The 21,256-nt window shown below is 36.6% G+C and overlaps 1 protein-coding gene across 2 annotated transcripts in view; it reads left to right on the top strand.

Moving 5' to 3' along the window:
- DRD2 (dopamine receptor D2) overlaps window positions 1-21,256 on the top strand; it is a 168,273-nt gene that overhangs the window by 82,468 nt on the left and 64,549 nt on the right. The window contains exon 1 of one of the 2 annotated variants that reach the window (XM_072426248.1): window positions 10,935-11,016. The exons of the other annotated variant lie outside the window; for it this stretch is intronic. The gene's annotated coding sequence lies outside the window, so the exon portion shown is untranslated. Of the gene's footprint in view, window positions 1-10,934; window positions 11,017-21,256 lie in introns of those variants that run through there. 2 annotated transcript variants of the gene reach the window in all.

The raw sequence follows: 21,256 nt of genomic DNA on the forward strand, positions 1-21,256 counted from the left end.
GTACATCACTACACTGTTACTTCTACTATAAAGACCTAAGGGAAGGGTTCTCCAAAAGCTAAGCAGTGCGTTTTTTTATTACATTTTGTTTAGATGTCAGTCTTTGGCAAGTTTGTAATTTTACATGTTTATGATGTCACTTGAGAGGCATGTGCTATTTACCATGCAATTCTAGTTATTCAACACAAAGAAGATACAAATATAATTTGGTTTTCTCAAAATGAAAAAAAGTATCTTTTTCGCATTGCATTAGGTTAAAGGAAACCTCTGCTCAGCAAAATGTTGGAGCTGGCATTGCTGACCACTCACTTAAAATGCTAGTTACTTTGGGATTTTATGAACTATATGGCATTAGTACTTTGGATTCATTGACCAAGGATTTTGAAACACTGATTTATATACATGTACTGGGAGATTTTCTGTAAAGGTTGGGCTGCTAAACTGATTCATCTGATATGACAGCTCAACAGCCAACTGAAGAAGTACACAACAGGTTTACAACTCAACTAATAAGTGGTTTCAGCCTGTAAATAGAAGTACTGTTTTCGGTTGGATCTCTAGGTAAAAAGAGGTTTCTAAAAAATATTTTCTTAAAAAAAGCTAGATGACAAGCTGTAGAATATTTATAATATTATCCCTGTGATCTGTCAATATTATTAATTAAATGGTAGCACTCATTGCATAGAATATTGGTTCAATGTGCTTCATTTATCAAAAAGTGAATCTGACATTCTCTTAAACATTCTCAAATAATGCCATTGAAACACATGGACTTTGAAGATTCCCACTTGGGAATATTTGAGGGAATATCTGATTCCCTGTTTTTTAAATAGAGCCCACTAATCCACAAATTTACTTGTATTCCAACTCAGACCCAAGACAGGTTCAACTCCCTGGAATACTAGAGGAAGTCTGCAGAGGAATACAACAATCTAAAAAAACCATCTTGCTTTTCACATAATGTAACAAAATAGAAGACCTCAATCTCATGTTTTACTAGAATTGAACAAAGTCCCCATGGTTTGGTCAGGGCAAATGTTCTTTGAAGTAGGATCAACCTATTCGGAAGTTTGGCAAAGGTTCTTTGAAGTTCAGTAAATCCAATAATTGAGTCAAACCCTACTGAATTTTATTGGATATGGACCTTTACTTAAAGCATATGTTCTTACAGTTTTTGATACTAAGTTAAAAGTATGTAAAAACATTCACTCAGAAGAGAAAATAGCTGAAGAACATTTACATCGGTTTGTTGAATTTTAAGGAATGTTTTTTGCCATCTATAGGGGAGCAGTTCCTGACCACCATACAAATGTACCGTGAGCTGTAGATATTGTATTATTAGCAGGGCTTTCCTGAAGTCCTAAAAGTTATTTCTAGGGGTTCGCCCCATGTTTAAAAATCAAAGACACTGACCTGGATTTGCATATAAATAATTGGTTAAAAGTATACTTCTAAATTAATTTAACTAAAATAATAATTCAGAAAAATTAAAAGCCCCTTAAATTAGTAATTTCACAGAAAAAAAACACCGCTCTAAAATCACTTCACTCATGTACTTGTAAGTCTTAATCAGAACTAAACCCATTGATAATCACCTGTTTCCTGTTCCATTATGGATGCCACCATCTTGTCATCTTGACACCCTCCTTTCCTTCCATATCCAGACCTTCAGCTATCTGGATTGGCCAGGACTTACAAAACTCCTGCTAAGGTGTGTAGGAGGTTATTCAATCCCAACATGCGCAAGGATTGACGGACATTCCTGGCAACAAACATTGAGCATGCACCGCTCAGTGAAATTTGACAGTGTTGATCAGGCAGGTGAGAAGTTATTGTAGAAGGGACATCACCTATCCCTTTCTGCAATAAACTCCTGCCTGATGGCAAATTTTAAAGTGGGACTTTAGTTCGCCTTTAAAAAGGAAGGGGTAGGGAGCGTGTAACAGATGCTATTATTATTACAACTAATATGATTGATAAAAGACATAAATCAGTCAAGAGGAACCTATTTTATTTCAAGAACAAGTACTGCTGGAAAAAATATATAGAATTTACTGACCCTAACAATCAAGAAAACAGAGTATACCCTGGTGATAACAAGGGAGGTACAATTAATGACAGGTTAAACATAACTCAGCAAATATTTTATCTTGGATTCTGTAAAAATAGACAATATTGGTCCCTGGAGACTTGTTTAAGAACACATGTATAGATTAATTCGTTTTTCTTTTCCTTTTTTTCTAAAGCTAATTTACTGTAGTTAGCCTTAAGTCTGGCTGCAGCCAAATGCTTTTCTAGCTTTGGACAGAATAGAGAACTAACCTTTGTTTTATGTTATCGCTGTCTGCCTCTTTGCTGGGGATTAGAGAGAATAGATTCCATATCGCCCCAACCTCCCCATCCATAGTAAATTCAAACAGCATAAGGAATAACACACAAGATTGTAAGCAATAGGAAGGGTGGTGCCCTGCAGTTTATTGATGTTAACAGAATAGAAAAAAAAACACACACGTATATATATATATATATATATATATATATATATATATAATCAAAAATGTTTTAAAGGTGCAATTTCTGCTTCTTAAAGGCATCTATAAGAATAGGTGGATCAATAACCCACTGGATTTCACCTTTTTCAGATGCAAGAGACCTGACTTTTCAACTATGACAAAGCAGCAAAAACTCAACTCCATCCCAAAAACGTGTTTTATTGAGGTTAAGGAGGTCTATTTATAAAGCAGTCAATCTGACATCCATCTAGACATTCCCTGGTGGAAATCAGTCACTGTCATTGAAACACAAGAAGCTTAAAAACTCTACACCAGAAAATATTTCTGTAAATGTCTACTTTATGAATAGACCCCAAAGACTTTGTTGGAAATAATTCCTCTTGCAGAGATAAGAAGCAGAAAGTAATGGAAATCCTCTTAAAGGTGACAAAAGACAGCAGTAAAACATGATAAAGACACTATGCGGTCTTCTTTAAATCAAAAATAGAAAGAGTATCAAAAATCAAATTAAAAAATTTCATTAAAGGATAATAATGTTGCATTTACTAATTATGGGTTGACTGACCCATCTGATTGATATTTCAATTGGTAATCAATTGGTCAGAATCCTTAAAACTCAAAAGTGTATGAGATTTTGCACTTACGTTTTTTTTTTTCTCCAGATAAAAAGTCTTAAGGGTTTAACCAGCACATAGATCCATTCACAATTATTGATGCCCAGATAGTTATGTTCAGAGCTGATGCAAATTCAGATTGGAGATATTTTAATCTCAGATTGGACACAGAATTCAGAATTTGAGCAATCTGAGTTTTACAATACAATTCCTGTAATTGACAATTTTAGTAGACCCCCTGATATGGGGACTGGATTGGCTGAGCTTTACTATACTTTGTAGTCTTAAATAAGTTGGAATTTTACTGTTGTGTGCTCCTCTATCCAAAACCAAAAATTGTTTTCCTATCTCATCAGTTGCCCATTTCCCATTATATTTATCCCAGATCAGATTGATTTATCTTAAATAAGAGTAAAAGTTAAAATATGAGTACTATCTTCAACAGTAACGCTGAGTACGGGCAAATTCTGATGTTCTGGAGCTTTAATTAGTCATCGGAGTGAAAAAAACAGGACCAATTCTACATAAACTTTTGAACTCAGATCTCAAACCAAGAGATATAGAGAGAGAAATAGAAGGGCTGTAAGCTCATAGGATTTTCTCTAGTGCTCATGGCCTAACAAAAACCATACTGGCAGGGAAAACAGAAGAGTAGCAGAGGGATGAACTCCACATTCTTCTAATTTACCTTTCACTGTCGAGTCACAGGTCAGAGGACAGGAGCAGGGATAAAACCATGTTGTATTAAATCATTTCAGCAGGAAAAATTTCCACATAGGGCTAAGTTGTCTTTTGGATCTGCATGGATCTTTTTTCAAATAAATAGACATATATTTAAATCCTTTGACACATGAAATAGCTCTTGTATAGCTGGAGTTCATATTTGAAAGTAATTTTCCAACAATGCAGAAGACCTGGTAAAGCTGTGCACCCATGATAACCCCCTGCATCACTGAATAAACAATATGTGTAATGATGCCTCTGCTCAATAACTTTCACATACAAACTAAGTCTATTGCACTCTACCCAACACTAGGTGCTGACAAAGAAGATTCAGAAAGAATCATTGAGGTGTGTAATGAGTTGCTTAGTTTAATGTTACTGTGGCAAGCCGTTTATAACTGCTGTGCTATTACCATTGCCTGAACAATAGGGATCTTTATTTCACCTCTCTCCAGGGCCATTTCATTCAAATCTGTGTTAGCGCAATTATTGCAAACACCTCCAATCCTCATTAACAGCTTTCCTCGAAGGCCTAATAAAATCTTAACTTACAACAATGGCATGATTGCTGCTACTAAATCTGTTCAAGAATTATAATTATTCTGTGTAATAAGTAATGATCACAGTGTCTGGGAAAAAATAACCAACTTGTGGGTTGAACACAGCTGGGCCAGAGTTGTAATGGTAAATATTTTAGACAATGATAATGTACAGGGGTCATTTACTCATAGTCCCATTTTTGTACGAATTATTGAGATATCATGGGACATATTTTATATTATAATCCTAGCTAATGGTTTACAATCAAAACTATATCCTTTATCACAGTAGTTCACCTAATGTTAGGATTATCCAGAGACAGATTGAGTGTACTCACAGACATAGCAGACTGACTCTATGGAGCTGGGGCTATCAGGCTACGTAAGGGTTATCCACGTAGTAGTTCCTTTTAGCAACTGTATTTGGTTGAAATAAGGATACATATTGTCCGCTTACCAGTTCAAACTAACCTATATACTGTGTGCATTCATATGTACTTTAAGATAGGCCGAGTGGTGAAGATAAGAATATGAGAAGTGCCTTCATGATTGGATTTAAGGTAAAAGCTTTGGACCACCACAAAAGGGTGAAATAAATATGTGGTGTGTGATATGTAGGTACACCAATTGGAGTTCTGAGTGTGGGAGGAGTACGGGGGAGCAACTGAAGTGTAGAAGCTTACCCAGTGTTGACGATTGCCGCTTTGGACAAGCATTGCCACTTTGCCACTTAAACAATATACCTTTATCAGAGTAGAATTTAGAGGACCTGATTTATTAAACCTGGAGAAGGCAGACTATCATGACAGGAGAAGATAGAGGAACATGATAAATCCTGGACATTTGTTTAAAATCATTTGCTATTAGTTGACAAATATTTTCAATCCTAGATCATCCAAGTTCACCCATGTTATTCCATCTTCTTAAGTCTCTTGCAGAGCTATAAAACATCTGATCCAGAGTGTCATATTATTATTTGTATATAGCTGGTAGGGGTCTTGGGATTCTTAAGAAGGTTGGGTGGATTTAGGGCAGCTATCCAAGCTATCGCATTCCTTGGCTACAGCTGAAGTTGGTGGTATATTTGTATATGTTGGAAGCTGCCTATGGCACTCGCGAGGGGATCTGCAAGGCACCAACAAGAAAAAAAGTAAAAGGGTTGGAGTGAAAACTTTGGGTATAAACACCATCTCACACCCTTCCAATCAAACATTGTTTAATGCCCCTATTTAATGTACAACACTGCATAATATGTTAGTGCTATACAAATGCTGTATAATAATTGTGAGACCCTGTCACACCGTGAAGGTTATGATGAAAATGTTTTTTTGTGGCTGGGGTTCTTGTAAGTTTAGAAATACAGATATGTTTGGGATTTAAAACCTTTAACACATTTGTTTCCATTTTATTTGGCTGTGCATGCTAATGTGTGTTTGTATTTTTCATTGTTCAACAAAAGGCTGAAACCTATAGTGTGATCCTATTTATTGGATTTTGTTTATATTGGGAGTTAGGAGGTGAGCCTGAACGTCTGTTATTCCTTTGCCATGTGTTTTTTTTCTACCTGAGATGTACATGTATAATCCCCAGCAGCTAACAGACTCCAAAAATGATAGAAAATGATTTTTCTGTTGTAGGCATGTCATCACTTGGCTGGTGCAAATGTATAGAATCTGTTGTCTCTGCCTATATGTAAATATTGTGAGGACTGTTTGGTTGTCATATATGAATATTTTTGCTGGTGTACACGCATAGTCTTTAGGGCTTGTTCAAATCATTAGTTCTGGGTTTCATTGCTAAATGCAGTCACAATTCAGTCACTGTGTGTTTTTTGGGCCTTTAAGCTCCATGAAGTAATGAGGGCTCATGGCCTAGATTAATATGGTGTACTTATTTATTGTGTATGTATATGTCAAGCGCAACAACATACATTGGTATAAGCCAAAAAAACCCTGGTATCTTCTTATGCTTTTTCTTCTTCAGACATATTTATGTTACATAACGAGGGGTTTGCACCACTGATCTAACAATTATATCATGGACACCTAGCACCTACTCATTATGGTTTCTGACTTCTTTCCATTTCTTATGTGTTTTTATTCACAATTTAATGTTCCAATCTCCGGTAAAGTATATGTAGGTTTAGTTTTTGATACAGTAGCTGTTTATATTCTAGCTTTGTCAAAATCCCCTTTAATTTGTCCTGGAGACCATCAACTCCAAAACAAAAGGTGAAGGGAAATCCAAACATTTTAAGCGGTCAACGGAGCAATTTGGAGGGAAGATTCTTCATTGGGAACACATGTTACTGTGACTGTTATTTGGGATCAAATATGTATTTACTAGGAAGAGATTTTAATAAATTTCATGTTGTATCTTAAGGATCAGAAGCATCTTAAATCTCCCAAGAATGGGATAACCTGATGGGGCTTTAAAGTGGACCAATTAATAAAAGATGATGTAAACTGCCCTTACTAAACTCATTGTAAAAAAAGCTGATTACCTAGATGTAAAGCTGATCGTTTTGGTTTCAAACACCCAGAACAAGCATGCAGATAATTGTGTTATAGGATTTATGCCACATAACTGAACACCTGAGCTGCATATTCTTTCTGGATCAGTGATTCAGAAAATATTAAAGGCAGTGTATAAGAACACCAACCAGGTGTCACGTTTGGGTAGACAGGGCCACCAGGGGGCGCTACGGCTTGCACAAAAGTGGTGTGAGCCCTGAGAAGGGCCAAGGCACTTCTAAGTCTAAGCAGTAACTAGGTCTTCTCCAGAGCCTCTAGTGGTGAGACCGTTGCGCTGCTGGTTACCACCAGGTTGCGGTGCTTTGGCACACCAGGGTGGGCAGGAGGATGCACAGTACAATGCAGAAGAATTGTCAAGAAAGGCTGGGGTCAGGGCAGGCAGCAAGCAAGAGAGGTCAGGTCACAAGCTGGGGGTCAAATATCAGGGATACAGGAAATAGACACCAGTGACACAGGGGCCACTGCAGACACAGGGAACACAGGAGACACTTGAAGCAACAGGAGGCACAGGTGACACAAGAATATCCACAGACGGAGAGGAACACTAGAACAGCACAAGGGAATAGGCTGGAAACAGCAGACTGGGCAACAAGGGGTTAACAATGGAGCTGGACAGAAGAAACACTGAATTGAGCAACAGGTGTACAGGAACTAGCTCAACAGAACTAGGGGCCTGGCACCAGTGGAGACACGATGAACGAACGCTGCCAGGGATGGTTAAGAGGCTATTTTCTGATTGGCCAGAGGATTGGACAGAATTGATAAAGTTTGGGAGCAGAGGCACACCCAGGATCAGAGCTGCCCACATGTGCAGAAGAGAGACACCTGACTTTTTTAGAACAAGGTCAGGTTGCTAAGGATTCCTTGAACTCTGGCTCATTGATCCCCCATTTTTTGATGCTTTTATAGGTCCGGGGCCAACACCACTCACATTAGAGACGGCTGCATGTAATTCAAATCTAAACCATTGCTGCTTCTATTGTTTAGAGTTTCTTGACCTCATAATGGTGAGCAAGCGAATGATATACCACCTAAAGCAAATGTTTCAATCTAAATAATAGGGCTTATAAGCAGATAAATATGTACAAAGTATACAAAGGATACAGCTTATAAAAGCTCAATGTGCTAGCTGCATAATCTGCACGCTTTTCTTTAATTTACAATTATTTTTCAATAGTTTGATACAATATTGAGATTTCCTGAAGATTTTTTTTTCTTTGGAATAAATAAAACTTATGTTCAAACATCACCCAAATGTGCCTCCTCTAATGTAAAACATGCACCAACAAAACTTTTTCCTTTACCTAGTTACTGTAGTAAGCATTTCGTACTGTCTGTCCTTTAAAATCCTTGCTAAAAGTTGAGTTCTTGCATTCATTGCACAGATGTACAGATAAATATTTGGTCTTTTACATTAGAAAAAGAGTACATTTATATTTTAGAAACTGCAATGATATTGAATTATATAAGAAAGAGAAAAAATGGTAATAAGTGTATTATCAACCCACTTAGATGGCAACTCTAAAGAGGTCAGTAATGATAGCCTACATATTTCTCCCAATGCTGGTGTCCACTTTTTACATGAACACAGACTAATTTGTGCACTCTGGGTAAATGAAAGCCCTTGACTTCTCTTCTGTGCTAATATGGAGTTAACCTTTATATGAAAACACCTTTCAGTTATTTTATTCTGCCTGATGTTTCCTCTTGGGAAATAACCCTGTAGCTGTAATTCCTATTTTTTAATATATCTCGTCTGCCTTGCCATATAACTTACAATAATGACTCCGTGTTTATTCTAGCATGGTAAAATGAGCTAAGTTAGGTCAAAGTAGGAAACTCAGAGTAAAGGTGACAATACCTTATTTCAAAAGAATGCTGACTTCTCTAAAAGAGCAAGGATCTAATAAAGAATAACAATCTGGAATGTACAGTTATTGTATACTGCATTCATCTCATAACAAGTACTAAACCTGCTTTGCTTAAAGAAAGCCTCTGTCCACTCTATACTCAGTATCTACATGTCTTAAAATATATAAAACCTCCAAACCTCAAAATATTCATATATATATATATATATATATATATATATATATGCATAAAGTATAATTCCAGTGCCCAATGTGTTTTTTCCATGTAGCGAGCATAACCTACATATAACTTGATGCTGGCTGAAGAGGCTATCAAGTTCCATCAAGTTTTTTAACATTCTGCCCGCCCCCCCTAAATATTTTCCAAATTTCCAGTTACATTTTGCCACTTGACTGGTATTCCCAAGAATACCAGTCAAGTGGCAAAATGAGCTGGTTATATGCTAAAAGTTCAAAAGCTTAATAGTTAACAACTGTTTCTATTTCTAGATGTAGTGCAATCTGTTTATTATGAAAATAAATCTTAATCCTAGTATTATTTTCCATTGTCTTTCAAAATATTAATATAGACTTGGAATGAGAGGGATTTCATTAAAACTGATTTTCCAATAAAATGATTGTGCTGTTGACAGCATAACTCTAAAACAGCACCTGCCAATTTCACTTGTTAAACTGTTTTGATTTGTGTGAAATTAATTCTATTTTCTGTATGTTTCAAAATTACAGTGGCTCTAGAACTTCTTTGTATTCATTTGAATAGACTGCTTAACACACTCGACTCTTAACATGGGTGAACCACTTGAAATAATTTCAGGTCTTCAGGGAAACCCTACTATAATTAATAATATAAATAAATAATATCCACATCTCACAGTATATTAGTGTGGTGGTCCTTGGGAAGAATACCTCTTACATTGCTGGCCAGTGGGAAGAATTTCATCCTTACAGATAGCCAAAAAGATCAATGGTGTCACTTAAACTCACCTACGGTAAGAGGTGCAAATTGCTCAATGTTTATGGACACCCCAGCGACCTCTGGTGGAACCCCTGAAACACTGGACAACCAAAATTACCCCCCCCCAAAAAAAATAAAAAATACAAGGAGTATATTGCATTTTTGGTAGTGCACTACAAGACATGTAAGTGCAGTGTTACATATACCTCTATGCCTTATTGCGGCACATTGCATTTCTACACATGCCCCTAGGCCACGTGTTCTAGAATGCCATTTAAAAAACAAAAGTAAATGCCATAACATCAAAATGATTTTAACGTGTTAAAAGACTTTTGAAGACCTCTTCGAATAAATGGCAATGCAGTGCAACAATGCACATTACAAATGCATTACTAAAAAACAACTGTACGAATCTGGCATGATTCTAGAGATTCACTGAGAGTCTAACAAAAGGCACAAAACAATAAATAAAGGAATAGCAGGCATACTTTTGATGTTTCTCTTTTCAGGTACAGGAAAAAGCCTAAATTCCCTACTCACCTGTATCAACTGAAAACCCCCATTGTGTATCTTTTGTTAAGCCAACAAAACAAAGAATGGCATCTGCATCTAACAAAAAAAAAAAATGTGCACATTTGCATAAACTAAACAATACTAAAATTCCCCAGCAAGTCAGTATAAAAATATCTATCAATATTTAATTTTTTCAAATCTATAAAATAACCACACTGCTGTATAAATAAGGAAAGGTATGTTAAACGTGCACATATTCTTTACCAGGTAGAGTTTTAAAAGAGTAAAACGTATGTTTTCATCAAAAACGAGATTACAAAAGCAAATTTCTTTGCTTCATTTTTCGTTTTATATTGCTATATAATTTTTTTCTTTTACATGTTTATACAAAGCAACTTTGAATTAAAGTGCCTTTTACTAACCATTATAATACATCAAAGTCATGAATTTTCACCCTCCCTGATCTAAATAATTTGTGAGTCTTTCTGATATATTATACTTCACCTCCAATAACTTGTAGGAAACAAAAATGACTATTTGAAGAACGAGTTTAAGCTCACCTCCCTCATGCAGCTGGATGTTTTTCATTCAGACCCCCTGCCCTGTAAATCTTTCTCGGTCTAAGATATTGTAATTTAAAGTCAACATTCTTTCACAGCTATTCTTTGCAGACACAATATACAGCCAATAGACCAGATGCCAAAACTTCCTTTCTGTAGCTGACTTCTACTGTGTCTACAGATACAAGCAAAAGGTGAGGGAAATGCTTTATTACATGAATGACTTTCTATGTCAAAGCACCACGCAATTTGAAATGTCTGATTCTGGTCCCTTTCCGCTGTAATATATAATGTAATATAATGTGAGTTTTTCTGAACTTTCTCACCTGATCTTCATTTCCACTTTAATTGTTCATTCTAACTTCCTGACTGTATGAAAACTAAAATCAATTTCTAAATCTTTAGATTAGATTACAAAATATTTATCTATATGAATATCCTCTTTAATAACCATAATAAAATAATATTTTCTAATCAGCTTTATAAATATTATTTGCTTTCCTTTGTTTGTAAATACACTTTTATTGTAAAACGGGGAATCAGATGATCTCTGCTGGAGAATCTTCCAGGTGCATGTGTTTCAATGAAAGTAATTGATTGCTACCAGAGAATTTTAGAGGGAATGTCTGAAAAAATAGAGCCCTTTTTATGTTAATGCCATTATTGATCAGTAGACTCTCAGTGGACTCTATTTATATCAGACATTGTGGTGGGAATCCATTAATATTTTTAATTTACAATTATATTTTCAGCAACATAATAAACTAGAAAAAGTGATAAAGTGACTGTGATGCAACCATGTGTTATATAAGACACAAACATTCAGGACCCATTACCATTGTTTTATCACTGTTATGCACATTAGAATACAGTGCCATTTATATCATTTAAATACTCATCCAACACACTGAGCCAATGCACTCTCTGATTTTTCTTTTTTAAAATAGCTACACTTAAGAAACAACAAAATACAACAATATTACAGGAAATAGATTAAACATAACATATAGGATCAGGCTATATGATACATAGGCCTTATAAAGAATATCATATAGAAAGGGGACAGAGAGAAAAAATGTAGAAAGCTTCAGTACATGACCGGGGGGACATTATTTAGTAAACGGTAGGCATACCATGCAGTTTGGAAATTATACTTTTCCTAATTTTGGTTGGGAAGATATCAATATAAGATGAAGTCTGATTTTTAATGCATTATGATAAGTCTGCAATCCATCCATTAAAGCAATGCAGCATAGACTTGTGAATGCACCCTCAAAGTTAATGATGTAACTGCTTTTGAGTGCACTATGAGTGCCCTGGTTTTCTGGCTTAGAAATACTTTCACCAAAGGGTCAGATAATATAAGGTGCAGCTAAAAAGTAAAAGGGACTAACTGGTAAAAAGATGGGGTCTAGTCTCAAACACTTTTGCAGTTATGATCCAAGATATATTTCAGTATATTTCAATATACAGTATGTGTTCACAGATGCCACAGGTCTTTTAAGCCTCCCAACATTTACACCAAGTGTAAGTTTAGGCATTTTAATTATTTATTTTAAGTTGTTTTGAAGTATACATTTTACAGATACAAGGGAATTTTATTGCATTGTTAGGGCACTCGGCAGGTGATGCAGGATTACCTGGGGCACAGAGTCAAGGTGTCTCCTAGTCTTCACCAGAGCACTCCACAAAGGTTGGACTACTTTGCTGCGGGGAGAACACCAGGTCACAACTGCCAAGCTCTGTGATGTGCGAAGCTTCACCAGTGATGGGCGAAACAGAGGGATTTGCTGTAGGATGCTGGCTAGTGGACAGGTGGCAGGCAAGCATAGTCAAAATTTGGAGTTCAAAAGACTAAATGTGGCAGAGTATAGCTGAGAACGTCTGAGATAGCAAGGCTTGGAATCCAGAAACCAGAGCCTGAAACAAGAAAAGTATAAATAAGACTAGCAGGGCAAGATCGGGACTAGGAACGAATCTGCTCATTGGATGTAGCACATACTCTTCAGCAGTGCTCAGCCTTGGAGTAAGTGCAGGAGATACTAAGAAAGACACTTCTCTGCACAGGAGAAGAAGGCTGAGGATGACGAAAGCCACTGGACAGATGATCTGCATGCGGAGTAACATATCTTTTTTTAGCAAGAGACAACTTTCTAGCAGATCTCTCTGCACCTGTATGTCATAGTCCTCTTCTGTTTAATTAATGTTTGCTCTCTGTACTAGCCAACTCCTCCACTACTCCACCCCAGAGGAGCTAAGGGCTATACTACAGCATGGCAGTTCTGGGGCTGCTGACATCACAATATAGATTGTGGCATTCAGATGTATATTTTAGATCTTTTGGATATCTACACAGAACAGGCTTTGCAAGTAAATACCATATAAACATAGAAAATAAATATTTTCACATATAATTTTATAAGAAAATTGTTTTTAAATCCATGACCTGATGTCAATACAGTTCAACGAAGACAGCTGAAAAGGCAGCAACATTTTTTAAAGATTTCAGTCTGTGTATAGGAAGTTACAATTCACTGAATTTCTAGAATGATCAACAGGATGTACTTGCAGATAATGTAGTTAGATAAAAAAATAATAATAAATATAATAAAATAATGAAGCCACCACATCTAAGGAGTGGTTAGCTGCAATATATTACATTTGAACAGATCCAGTGACCGTTTGACCAAATAAGTTAACAACATCGTGATGTGCTGTAGAATAGAGAAAGTTCAGACAGAGCCAATAGTAATGTTTGAAACTCCACTGGCAGTTCTCTACAGAAAATTGGACTGAATAGTTGAATTTCTAGCAGGGACAAAAGTTTGTAAAGGTTGTACTATCCTTAGTGTTCCAAACTCTCAATTAGAAATGTGTATGATGTTTCTTATTTACTCAGGTCATTGTATATCTGGCAGTAGTTAGTCACATTCAACTGAACTTATTCTTGTGATAAGTTTTTCAGCTTTGCAAGCCAATTCTATCCCCTACCTTAGCATTTATATATGTTTATATTTATTACACAGCACAAACAACCATGGAATGTAATGCTGACTGTCCATGACCAGAAGGTATGGAATTTGTTAAAACAGCCTGCTCTGGTTACATTGGCCCATCCTCTATTCTTGATGTCAGGAAGTCTGCAGAGGTGTTAAACCTTCAAATTACATGGGTAAAGGTGAAAATGGATTGCAAAAACATCCTAGTGGAGATGTTAAAAGGTCATTAGAGGTTGAAGACTGGAGATGGATGAAATTATGTTACTCCTGGTCTTGGAGTTTAAAATCTGCCCTACATTCCATGGCCATTAAGCTGTTTGTATTGTGTAAATATAAAATTTGAGGTATTTCTTCTACTCTTTGAACATATGGACTAACATGGAAAGTTGCAGAACATCTTCAACTTTATAAAAACAAGCTCAGTTGAATGTTACTCGCTACCTCCATATGGAAATATTTCCTAAAACAGCATTTTTTGCTTTTTGTTTTACAAACTCTGGTAAAGTGGAACTTTGTCCTGACTCTGCATACCTACCTGTAGCAAATTATTATCTTATACTTCACCCATGTCTCTGATCCTAGGACACCCACAATTCTTTCCTGGTTTTCAGACCCTGATTCTTGTACATGGAAATAGCAGAGAGTTATTAGAGCTTTCAGTTTTTTTAGCCCTTTAAGTTGGACACCTACTAGTAACACGCAATCTGAGTTTTCATTACCTCAACTAGATAAATGTCGTACCAGACCAGTTTTTGTGATTTCTACCTCCATCACATCAGTTTGAGTCCACTATTCCCAGTAGCTGGAAAGGATACAAAGAATCTGGGTGATCCAGCAAACCCGAAATGGATCTTGTCCAGGATTAAAAACATTTGTTAGCAAATAGCAAATTACTTCGATGAAATCTTTTCCAGGTTTGCTGGATCACCCAGCTTCACTGATGAAAGTGTCCAACCTTGTAGAGCTGAAATAAATCAGGCCCTATGTGTCATTCTTCCAATACCTGGATCTCATATCAGCTCTTATTTTAGAACTTCACCTAGCAGCACCTTCCTTTGCAACTGAATAAGAATGCAACACTCAATTTATGCCACAATAAATACCAGGAAATCTTTAATGAACTTCTCAACCATTGGTAAAGAACCTCTACACTGCTAGCAAAATTGTTTCTGCACACATATGATACTTTTTGGAGATGTTGAAAGGAACCAGGCACACTGCTCCATATATTTAGGAATTGTAGGGTATTGTCTTCCTTTTGGTGAAGAGTTGCAGATATTGCATTTATGCGGAATTAAACCCAAAACAAAAAAACACTCTTACCTTTAATCCTGCAGATCCGTCTATCTGTTGTGAGGTTACTTTATTTCGGTCCCGTGTTGGGTGCCTCCATCCTATTCTCTCTTTTTCCGGGTTCTTCTTGCGTTACCTGATCTTGCACTAAGCAGGTGCGAGATCGAGTGACTTATATTAGGAAAAATATTTTTGCTTCCATTGATGAAATGGCTCCTTCTGTGCATACCCAAAATAAGATCAGATCAGTGTTGCATTAAATAAAAAAATAAATAAATAAAAGTTTGACTTTAAATAAAAGGGTTTTCTACCCTTTTATGTAAAGTAACAATTTCAAGTTTAGGTCCGCTTTAAGCTCACGGATATTTAAATTACTGAGAAACCAGCAGTTACCCTTCTACATGTCTATTCCATGTCAAGAAAAATGTTTAATAATAATTCCTTAGTGCACCATTCACTTAACACTGGTAAAGGTTGTATCCCAGCCCTCTGAAATCAAACCACCCCTATACTATCTAGCAGTGGCTACTTAGTGGTAGAAGAAATTATTAAAAAATGGATTTAATAGCCTCTAGGTGCAAAAATCCATCAAACCTGGTTCTACAGGGTAGAGTACAGCTGCTGTCATGAATATTTGTCCCCTATGCATTCTCATGGTCTCCTCCTTAATACGTCTGATTATACTATCAAACCTGCACTCTTTTAGGACTGCCTAAACCAATATAACTTTTAATCTCCATCCAATTCCCTCCTTCCACCTTATTCTTCTCTTATTTCTAGCCCTCTTTTGTCTCTTCTAGTCTTTTTTTTTTCTCCACTTTATTTTCCTATATAATTTTGGAAAATTGTTATGCAACTTTACCGGACAAATACCACAGAAGACATATTACCTCCGTTATATATAAAATTCTTGTTCCTTTTTGTTATGTTAGATATTGTAAATTCCAATTTTGTTTTTCTTCCTTTGCTCACAGATGATGTATACTATTGGTAATTGTGTCATTATTATGCTTTCATTTTGATTGCAATAAAACATTAATAAAAAGACGTGCAATCATCGGCATTTGAAACCACTAAATACTTTATGCCTGAATAGACTGGATGCATAATACATGTCACTTAGGTTGCTGTTTGTGTGAGTCTGCAGCAGAACGTTTCCTTTCAGACTCTAGACTTACTTTAACACCTAATTCTATGAAGGAGCGAATCACTTTTCTGATATTTTTCCTGAAATTTAATCCAATCTATTTCATTTTTTCAGGCATCATGTGATATTTTGGTACGGTGGCACCCTGCTGTTTGTTCAGCTCTTTTCTACAATACAAAGTGTGCTTCAAAGCTTTTGTAGAACAAATTGTTTTCCTTGCTGCCAAGTGCAGGACCTTTGCAAAAACCCAAAGGTTCCCCTGACAGGTTACATTCCTTTACAAGCACATTAACTGTCCTAAAGAAGTCAAAAAAGTTTTAAGTTTGCACTTTTAAATAGTTATAACAGAAAGCTAGGAAATGGAAAACACAGTAAATGTGTCTTAAATTGTATGTTACATGTTGAATTTACACATTCTTTAAATCCTATGCGCATACCGGAAGGTAAATTGTTGCTAAAAGGCAAACAAGTTAATTATATAAAATGTGTATTTCATTCTTGTGTATTGTTTTCCATAGTAATATGTGGGGGTATGAATGTATTTATTATTTGCTTCTAGTTTAATGCCACTATAAGTCACTCAGTCTCTTACCCCCTAGTACAGGCACAGTCAAACTATGGCCCGTTAGGCTTTTTTATCCGGCCTATTGAACTCTCTCCACTTCAGCAGCTCCGCTAAAGTAGATCCGCGGTCCGCGGCTCTGGCCGATGCCTCCCCCGAGTGGGGTCAGGAGAAGGACCCCGCTGGGGGGGCCACACCAGCCAGGGATGTGGACCATGTTCCCTGTACAAATCCCGGGCTAGGGGAGGTGGGTGGAACAACTAGAGAGTGGGAGGGGTTATGTCATCATGGCGTCACGTTCAGTGACACCCGTCTTGGCGCTCCATCCATCTGATCCTGGCCCGGCCTCCCTGTTAAATTTTAGGACCCATTGTGGCCCCTGAGCCAAAAAGTTTGCCCTTCCCTGCCCTAGTATCCCTTTAAATTAAATATGCTAAAGCTAAACTTTTGAATTTGGAAAAAATATTGTTTGCAAATTCTAAGCTAGTAAAGTTCAATGTTGAATTCCATGTGCAGAAACAATTAAATAAATTTGTCACTTTTCAGCAGACATGTTGTACATTGTTTGTCCCTTTACAGATCACATTTTGTATCTAGGCAGAAAAAAAGAAGGTATATATTTAAAATTATCAGACTTTTTTTATTTCCCCGCTCTAATCCCGAACCGAAGGCAAATGGCTAAATAAACAGATGAAATAGATACTGTATGTGAGATGCCAGAGGCGTTGTATTTTTTCATCCAATTTGGAGATATATACATCTCTGTTACCCAATATCCCTTTCTGGCAATGCAATGGACCTGGTTTTCTTTGCTGCAGTTAAGGAAAAGGTACAGGTCTTTTCCCAACAACTCACCTTGACTGGACAAGTCAAAGAGTAACAGCACACTGATAAACACATCCTTGCTTTTGCATCCTATGTATACTATTGTGCTGTTTCTTTTTTCTATTCTAAATTTTGTTGTACAGTAGATTGCAGGAAGTTGATATGATACAAATTTGGTACTTGTAGTGCTTGAAAAAATATGAAATCATTTACCCCTTTGAACCGTAAGTGGTAAATATTCTGTCTGTATTCAGCAAAATATTTCTTATATTCTCTACATAACTTTTGGGAATTTTAATAAATTCATCTAATAAAGACGTATTTCAAAGGAAAACTTGTACGGTAAGAATGTGCAAGCAGAATTTGTCACCAAGAAAACAGAATACGATGAAACATTATGATGTTATCACAACGTGATCTGGATAAGTGATGCTCAATGCATTTGTTCTGCAGGCGTGATGGTGATTATTGTCAATCTTAGGTGACATTGTTTGTAGAAGCAGCTGGCTCACTATGCCAAATGTCATTTCAGTAATTGGACATTTCTGTTCTCATTCAAACAAGTGATTTGTTTGAACAGTCCAACAATAACAACCTTTTTGTGTGATGAACCTGACTAATTTACTGAATAACCTGTCTGCTCCTAGATAAAGTCCTAATGAAATGGGTTATTGTATGGTGTAAAATAGATTATTTTGCAATTTACATTTTATGTAAATTACATGCAATTTTTTTTTATTGTGATTGTTTAATCTGGCAAAACCACAGCAAACGAAATGCATTGTTTTAGAGCCCAAGTATCCCGTTCGGTTTTTGTATGCTATTATTATTGTTTTTTAATGTCGAATTGTAAAGTCTACATTTTCTAATGTGTATTGTATCTTACTTGACTGTGGCATGTAAGAGCCCTCTCTCCTCTACTTACCACACACCCCCCCTCCCCTCTACCTTAAATAACAACACCTGTGGGTTTGGTGAAAATCGGCCTTTCAACTGTTTATTAAAATTAAAAAATTGTTTATTATATATAATTTTCAACATTTTGTTACAAACACATCAACCTCAACAGTAACATGTAATACTCCACTCATCGACAGTCCCCAACTCCTCCCCCCCACCACCATTAACCGGGGCTCTGTGTTTTAATTGATATATATCTACTACTCTACTACTCCCAGGTGCCACTCCCCTGACTCAGGAACTTTAACAATCCCACATACCATCCTCACAATAATTATTACCAGTCCATTAACACCATTTTTAGAGACCCCATACCTTGGATGGCTCTCCACACTCCACTCCACTACAAACACCTACACAACACACTGCCACTCGACGACCTCACTATGCAACCCCTTGTCCCTACCTCCCCCATAATCACCCCTTTCTTTAACCCTTTATCTTCCACCCATTGTTTTCTTTATCTACCTATTTGGTTCTCACGGCAATAGCAATATGTTCCAAGAAGCGTAATCAGAACCCTAGTCAGTAAAACAGCAGCCAAAGATCGGTACACAGGTAGTCACCAAACAGGATCAGAAGTACAAAAGCGAGATATTGGCAGGAGCACAAAAATCTGGCACAGAGGAAGTTCCACACAAGCATTTTAAAGGAAGTAGATGGGAGGAGCACAGGAGTTCAGAGTTCTTTAAAGAACAGGATCAGGCAAGTTTTAACTCAGTGATCAGGTACAGAGCTCTTCAGCACTTTAGGTGGCTCAGTCCTCTGCTTAAGCACTTTAGGTGGCTCAGTCCTCTGCTTCAGCACTTTAGGTGGCGGTCCTCTGCCAGCCACTGCAGAAGCCCTAGGTTCGATTCCTGACATCTTCCTTTCTTCTTCTTCTTACAATACTCAATCTTTCACTGCACAGGCCTGATGTTGGGCACAGCTTACATCTTCCTGTAATATGCAATGTATGCATTTCAGGAGGCTAAAATAAATTGGACTAATCTGTTAGTACCCCTCTTGGGAAACAAAAAGGTCACAATTTTCTTTGAAAAAACTGACAGGTGTAATAGGCACCCATCATTTTTCTCTTCCTTCTTAAAAAGTTTAGATTCAATAGAACAGGATAGACAAAGTTGAAAGATCCGTAACATAATATTAATGTTGCAATTAATCACCGGAAACAAAAGATCCCAGTAGTTCTCAATGAGAACTATCAAACAGTTAGTTTGGCCCCTTTCCGACCAAACATTTCCAACTGTGTTTGAAAGGTTTGAATGATTTTTCTCCAGACTGCAGTTTCAGTTATTTCCATAAAGTATGTCTATGTTCCTTGTCAGCATGCAAGAAAGTTGGATTTGCTAGGGGTACTGACTCTCCCTCTGCTATTCTGAGTTCTCTTGTACAGGGAATAAGGCTGATATCAACACAGATTTTACTTTACTTATACTTACTGCTTTTTTACATTTTACTAGTTCACATACATGAGTGGTACACCGGAATTTTTATAAAGAACACCTCAACTGCAGGAAATACCAAAACTTGAGAGTAACTATCAGTACATACACACAGTATCCTTAAGTGGAAGTAAACTAAAAAAAACTTTAACTTTACTTTACTTTTGCAGATCCAATAATCCCTTTGAAAGCTTCCTGTATTGCATCCCGCGTAGTCCCGGAACCCCCCTTAATCCCAGGATGGGGGAAGTGACGGGTGCCACCATCTTCTTTTTCCTTCTTCTGCTTTTGACTTGCGCATGCGCAAGATCCGGTGACATAGCCTGCAGCAGATGGGAGAAAAAGGAGTTGATCTCCATGTGCATTCCTGAGATCTACTTTTTTTCTGTATTTAGGAAAAACCCTGATCTCGGGCATGCACAGAAGGAGCAACTAGAATGGGAGCACAGAGGCTCTGCACTCCCATTCTGTCTTTATCGCCACAGCAATAGGTTTTAAACCCCACCCACTCAAAACAAGGAAAGTATTTTTTACCTTACATAAAAGTGTTGTTCATCTTTTTGGTAAAAATTGTAGTTTAGGTCTGCTTTAAGAAAAATCACTGATATTGTTTTGGAACAATAAAGACCTTGTTGAGCTTAATTAAAATAAGCATAGTTCTTTGAACATTGGATAACTCAAGCACAGCAGTTTGAAATAGTGGCAGCACTCAAATTACTTATTAATAACTATGTATTACCCATACTTTTTACAGCTCCTGGGAGTCAATTAGCATTCCCTTACATGTGTGCTCAGCTTTATTGAGGGTATTTAGGTATGATAGTATTTTAAAAATGGCAGGGAAAACAAAAATATAACTAATTAAACTAGAATATGGTCATTGGAAAGGTTTTAGCTAATATCAGCAGTATTACATCCCTTTGGGTAAATCATGCATGGGGTTTACTATTGATATGTTTTCATTGCTCTTTAAGGATACTTTTATGTCCTTGATTATTAAAATATAAGGAAAGTGTTTTACTATAAACACATTACAGTAATAAATCATGGTATGGTAACATGGTAATGTGGTAAGTCTAAGTTTGGATTAGGGTGGCTGTTAAACTAGTGGTTTATCTTGGGTTCTGACTTTTTTCTATTTCCTTGTGTAGGAATCTCTATATAGCTATATATATATATATATATTTTTTTTAAGAATTATATAAT

Source organism: Pyxicephalus adspersus, chromosome 11, assembly GCF_032062135.1.
Source record: "Pyxicephalus adspersus chromosome 11, UCB_Pads_2.0, whole genome shotgun sequence".
Lineage (NCBI taxonomy): Eukaryota > Metazoa > Chordata > Amphibia > Anura > Pyxicephalidae > Pyxicephalus > Pyxicephalus adspersus.